Source organism: Triticum dicoccoides, chromosome 5B (genome assembly GCF_002162155.2).
Source record: "Triticum dicoccoides isolate Atlit2015 ecotype Zavitan chromosome 5B, WEW_v2.0, whole genome shotgun sequence".
Taxonomy (NCBI): Eukaryota; Viridiplantae; Streptophyta; class Magnoliopsida; order Poales; family Poaceae; genus Triticum; species Triticum dicoccoides.
Window position 1 is genome coordinate 173474674 of NC_041389.1, and position 7234 is coordinate 173481907.

Here is a 7234-nt window from a genome sequence, read left to right on the forward strand (position 1 = left end):
CACTAAGCACTTTGAGCAAGCAAGCCATTAAGCAACACCTCATCCCTCTTAATAGTATTGGCTTTCCTATGGACTCAATGTGATCTTGGATCACTAAAAGTAAAATGTAGAGTCTTGTGCTTTGAGCTTGAGCCAATCCTTTGTCCTTAGCATCTTGAAGGGGTTCCACATCCTCTAGTCCATGCCACTCCATTGTTGAACTTATCTGAAACATACTAGGTAAGAGTATTAGTCCAACAAGAGATATGTTGACATTAATTACCAAAATCTCCCAGAGAGCACTTGTGCTTTCAATCTCCCCCTTTTTGGTAATTGATGACAACATACATCAAAGCTTTAGATAAAAATATAGAGAATAACAAGTAAAGCTTTGGAAAGACATGTAACATGCATAGGCTCCCCCTACATGTATGCAATCATGTAAATATGGAATATAGGAGCATGTGAATGCATAAGCATGTCGGAGTAAGCAATGTGTTACATGTATCTTGGCTATATGCATCAGAGCAAATGATGTGAGTTATAGGAAATGTACCTTCATGCTCATGAGTCCTTCTTGCAAACAGTATGTACATCAGCAAGAAATCCTCATACACATGACTGTGATGCATATACTTACCTTGTGGTCTTGAGTTGTCTTAGGAAGGAATGAACCTGCGTAAACAAGGTTAGATAACACAGATACACCTACTAACCAGAGCAAACAAAAGAAACCACAAGAGTACCAAGACTGGGATGACATGTAGAGAGTGAGTACTGAGTACCCCATTGGATATAGACATGTCCCAAAAGGTAAAGATGTGCAATGAATTCAAGTATTTCCTTCCCTTAGATGTCTTGCTCCCCCTGAATCTAGCATGGGATACTGGGAGAATATAGGGAACAGAAAATCAAAGCAAAGAAAAGAAATAGAGCTAATGCAAACAATCAAATATGAACATGTCTTTCCCCTCTTAAAGACATGTGACTTCTCTCCTATTGAACACCAAGCATCTGGGCTCTCTCTCTCCCTGAGTATTCTCTCCCCCTATAGAAATGATTAAGCTTTGATGTGATCTCTCTCTCCCCCTTTCACATCAATTTCCAGGAAGGGTTCTTCTGGATTGTTGTTACAAATGGGTTTGGTCCTTGAGTCACAGAGAAAAGCAGCAAGTCGAACGTGATGCTGGTAGAGGACAAGAATCATTAAGTGGAGCTAGATCAAAAAGAATGCAGGAACAAGTGGCAAGCTGTCTTTCTTGTAGTGAAATCGGTGGCACCGAGTTGTGTGCTTCGGTTGCACCGAAAGATTTCGGCTGGACCGAAGGCAACAGACCAGTGTGACCAAGTTCATCACAGATAAAACACTTGTCACCTCAGCTCACTAGACAAGTAAGATCTCACAAGGATTTGCATGGAATTAACTGAAAGATTTGCAAAGGATAGGATGCAGGGAATGCAGAACAAAAAAGAAACAGAAAAGAAATCTAGATGAAGTTTTTTTTAAAGGGGAAACAAATATGCAAGAGACAAATGCAAGAGCATAGAAAAGAACACAAGAGAACTTCATCTAGAATTGGTCGGCGACAAAGTCACCTATGTTAGAGTATATTGACTTAGGAGTCAAGTGAGATCACTTGATCATAGGTCATACTCATCGTTTAAGCTCAAAATGGGGTTACCATTTTTTATTTAAGCATTTTGATGTATTCACATCTTGTTGAGTTGCTTTGACTCATGACTTGGAGTAAAGCTTCTCTAAGATGGAATAACATACCTTGGGTGCTGGTGTTGATCTTGATCATGTAGTTGAACTTGTGTGGGATGCTCAATGTTGATGTAGTTCATCAAGAGTTGGGAGATCCACTTGGAATTTGAGTTCAGCTACCTACATGGATTAGTCTTGCAAGGAAGATCACTTGTATATCCAAAATGATAATCATGAAACTCAATATAGAATTTGTCAAAGGATATGTTTGAAGGGTTTCGTGCTTCCTTGTCTTCAACCACCATTGTGTAGAGACTTGGTGATGTAGAGATTTGCTCAAGATGTGAGTGGGTTGCAATCTCATAGATTTAGATTCATCCAAGTACCTACAAGGGTTAGATGACATGCAAGGATGCAAATATATGCAAGACATATGAAAGGATCGAGAAGAGGTGTCTAGAGGGGGGGGGGTGATTAGACACTAAGTACCAAAAGTTGCATTTTTTAACTTCTTTAAGTTCAAGTGGAGTTTTCGCCACATGTTTAACACTCACAATACATATCAAGCAAGCATGCAAAGAGTATATGAGCAGCGGAAAGTAAAGCATGCAACCCTCAAGAATGTAAAGGGAAGGGTTTGCAGAATTCAAACGCAATTGGAGACACGAATGTTTTTGTCGTGGTTCCAATAGGTGGTGCTATCGTACATCCACGTTGATGGAGACTTCAACCCACGAACGGTAACGGTTGCGCGAGTCCACGGAGGGCTCCACCCATGAAGGGTCCACGAAGAAGCAACCTTGTCTATCCCACCATGGCCGTCGCCCATGACGGACTTGCCTCACTAGCGGTAGATCTTCACGAAGTAGGCGATCTCCTTGCACTTACAAACTCCTTGGTTCAACTCCACAATCTTGTCGGGGGCTCCCAAGTAACACCTAGCCAATCTAGTAGACACCACTCTCCAAGAAGTAACAAATGGTGTGTTGATGATGAACTCCTTGCGCTTGTGCTTCAAATGATAGTCTCCCCAACACTCAACTCTCTCTCACAGGATTTGGATTTGGTGGAAAGAAGATTTGAGTGGAAAGCAACTTGGGAAAGGCTAGAGATCAAGATTCATATGGTAGGAATGGAATATCTTGGCCTCAACACATGAGTAGGTGGTTCTCTCTCAGAAAATGTATGCTGGAAGTGTAGGTTCGTTCTGATGGCTCTCTCCACAAATGAAGAGTGGGTGGAGGGGTATATATAGCCTCCACACAAAATCTAACCATTACACACAACTTGCCAAACTCGGTGGGACCGAATTGAGAAACTCGGTCGGACCGATTCAGCAAATCTAGTGACCGTTAGGATTTTTGGTGGGACCGACATGCAACTCGGTAGGACCGATATGGTTAGGGTTAGGGCATAACATAATCTCGGTGAGACCGATTACACAAACTCGGTGGGACCGATTTTGGTAATAAGCTAACCGGAGAGTTGGTCAGACAAACTCGGTGAGACCGATTACACAAACTCAGTGGGAATGATTTTGGTAATAAGCTAACCAGAGAGTTTGCATTGTAATCTCGGTAGTACCGATTGCTCAAACTCGGTGAGACCGATTTTGGTAATGGACATACACAGAGAGATTACAATCCCATCTCGGTGAGACCGAAATCCCTAGCGGTGAGACCGATTTGCCTAGGGTTTGTGGCAGTGCCTATGACATCTGTACTTGGTGGCGCCGGATAGAAAGAATCGGTGGGGCCGAGTTAGACTTTTGGGTTTAGGACATATGTGGATGTGAGAAAGTAGTTGAGGGCTTTGGAGCATATCACTAAGCACTTTGAGCAAGCAAGCCATTAAGCAACACCTCATCCCCTCTTGATAGTATTGGCTTTTCCTATAGATTCAATGTGATCTTGGATCACTAAAATAGAAAATGTAGGGTCTTGATCTTGGAGCTTCAGCCAATCCTTTGTCCTTAGCATCTTGAAGGGGTTCCACATCCTTTAGTCCATGCCACTCCATTGTTGAACTTGTCTGAAACATACTAGGTAGAAGTGTTAGTCCAACAAGAGATATGTTGACATTAATTACCAAAATCACCCAGGGAGCACTTGTGCTTTCAATCTCCCCCTTTTTGGTAATTGATAACAACATAATCAAAGCTTTAGATAAAGATATAGAGAATAGCAAGTAAAGCTTTGGAAATACATGTAACATGCATAGGCTCCCCTTACATGTATGCAATCATGTGAATATGGAATATAGGAGCATGTGAATGCATAAGCATGACAGAGTAGGCAATGTGTTACATGTATCTTGGCTATATGCATGAGAGCAAATGATGTGAATATGGGAAATGTACTTCATGCTCATGAGTTCTTCTTGCAAACAATATGTACATCAGCAAGAATTTCTCATACACATGATTGTGATGCATATATTTACCTTGTGGTCTTGAGTTGGCTTAGGATGAAATGAACCTGTGAAAATAAGGTTAGATAACACAGATACACCTACTAACTAGGGCAAACAAAAGAAACCACAAGAGTACCAAGACTGGGATGACATGTAGAGAGTGAGTACTGAGTACCACATTGAGTATAGACATGTCCCCAAAGGTAAAGATGTGCAATGAATTTATGGACATCCTTCCCTTAGATGTCTTGCTCCCCTTGAATCTAGCATGGGATACTGGGGGAAGATAGGGAACAGAAAATCAGAGCAAAATGCGGAATCAGAGCTCAAAGAAGCAAATGTACAGAGATAATGCAAATAAGCACAATGAACATGTCTTTCCCTCAAGAAGACATGTGGCATCTCTCCTCTTGAACACCAAGCATCTGGGATCCCTGAAGATTACTCTCTCCTTGAGTATTCTTCCCCTCTAGAGATATCTCTCTCCCCCTGTTGAAGTGATAAGCTTTGATGTGATCTCTCTCTTCCCCATTGACATCAATTTCCAAGAAGGGCCTTCTAGAATTTGTCGTGAATGGGTTTGATCCTTGAGTCACAGCACAAAGCACTGATAAAAATGTGATGCTTGTAGAGGACAAGATTCATTAAGTGGAGTTGGATCTAGAGTAGTGCAGGAATAAATGGCAAAATGTTTTTCCTGTTGTGAAATCGGTGGCACCGAGTTTGATGCTTTGGTTGCACCGAATGATTTCGGTTAGACCGAAAACAAGAAACCGGTGTGACCGAGTTCATCACAGAGAAAACACTTGTCACCTCAGCTCACTAGACACGAAAGATCTCACAAGGATTTGCAAGGAATTAACAGAAAGATTTGCAATGAATTGGATGCATAACAAATAGAAAAGAAAAGAAAAGAAATCCAGATGAAGTTTAAAAAAAAGGGAAACAAATATGCACGAGACAAATGCAAGAGCACAGAAAAGAACACGAGAGAACTTCTTCTAGAATTGGTCGGCGACAAAGTCACCTATGTTAGAGTATATTGACTTAGGAGAAAAGTGAGATCACTTGATCATAGGTCATACTCATCGTTTAAGCTCAAAATGGGGTTACCATTTTTCATTTAAGCATCTTGATGTATTCACATCTTGTCGAGTTGCTTTGACTCATGACTTGGAGTAAAGCTTCTCTAAGATGGAATAACATACCTTGGGTGGTGGTGGTGATCGTGATCATGTAGTTGAACTTGTGTGGGTTGCTCAAGGTTGATGTATCTCATCAAGAGTTGGGAGCACCACTTGGAATTTGAGTTCATCTACCTACATGGGTTAGTTTTTGCAAGGAAGAGCACTTGTGTATCCAAAATGACAATAATGAAACTCAACATAGAATTTGTCAAAGGATATGTTTGAATGGTTTCATGCTTCCTTGGCTTCAACCACCGTTGTGTATAGACTTGGTGATGTAGAGATTGCTCAAGATATGAGTGAGTTGCGATCTCATAGATTTAGATTCATCCAAGTACCTACATGGGTTAGATAACATGCAAGGTGCAAATATATCCAAGACATAAGATTTTCATCATAAGAGAAATATCAAGGATTAGTCATAAGCTCATGTCTTGCATGTATCCAATGGAGTTCCTACTCCAAGTTTGAAGCATCAATGATGTTCAATTCACCTCTTAACCTGCAAAACACTTTCTCATCAAGTGGTTTAGTGAATATATCCGCTAATTGCTTTTCGATGCGAACATGCTTAACGTTAATGTCACCCTTAGCAACATGATCTCGAATGAATTGATGACGAACCTCAATATGCTTAGTTAGAGAATGTTGCATAGGATTGTGAGCAATCGTGGTAGCACTCTCATTGTCACAAAGTAATGGAACATGTTTCACATATATCCCATAATCTTTAAGAGTTTGGGTCATCCAAAGTAATTGAGCACAACATGAACCAGCGGCAATCTATTCCGCTTCGGCGGTGGATAAGGATACCGAGTTTTGTTTCTTGGAAGACCGAGACACAAGAAATCTACCAAGAAATTGACAAGTACCCGAAGTGGACTTTCTATCAACCTTGTCACCGGCATAGTCCGGAGTAGCCAACAAGATCGAAAGAGGCCCTCTTAGGATACCAAATGCCAAAATTTGGTGTATGGATTAAGTATCTCACTATCCTTTTCACGGCCTTAAGATGACATTCTTTAGGAGCAGCTTGATATCATGCACACATGCACACACTTAGCATGATATCGGGACGTGAAGCACATATATATAACAATGAACCAATCATAGAGCGATAAACTTTTTGATCAACCGGTTCACCATCTTTGGTCAAGTCAAGATGTCCACTAGTAGGCATGGGTGTAGTCATACCTTTGCATTCTTGCATATTGGACTTCTTGAATAAGTCCTTGGTGTACTTTGTTTGAGAGACAAAGGTACCTTCCTTAGTTTGCTTGATTTGCAAACCAAGAAAGAATTTGAATTCACTCATCATAGACATCTCAAACTTCTCCGACATTAGCTTCCCAAACTTTTCACTAAAATGAGGGTTAGTAGAACCAAATATAATATCATCGACATAAATTTGGCATACAAATAGTTCTCCATTGACCCTTTTAGTAAAAAGAGTAGAATCAAATTTTCCAATTTCAAAGCCTTTTTCAATAAGGAACTTGGTCAAGAATTTATACCACGCTCTAGGAGCTTGTTTAAGACCATAAAGAGCTTTGTGATGTTTGTAAACATGATCAGGTTTCTTAGGATTAACAAAGCCGGGAGGTTGTTTAACATAAACTTCCTCTTCTATTTCACCATTTAGAAAAGCACTTTTAATGTCCATTTGGTACAAGATGATATCATGGTGATTAGCATAGGCAAGTAAGATGCGAATGGACTCAAGTCTAGCAACGGGAGCATAAGTCTCACCATAGTCCATACCTTTGACTTGTGTGTAGCCTTGGGCGACGAGACGTGCTTTGTTGCGAACTACTTGTCCATCTTCATCTTGCTTGTTGCGAAACACCCACTTCGTACCGATGATGTTGCGGTTGTTCTCGGGCTTCTCAACCAATGTCCAAACTTGATTTCTCTTAAAGTTGTGTAGCTCTTCATGCATAGCGTTTAT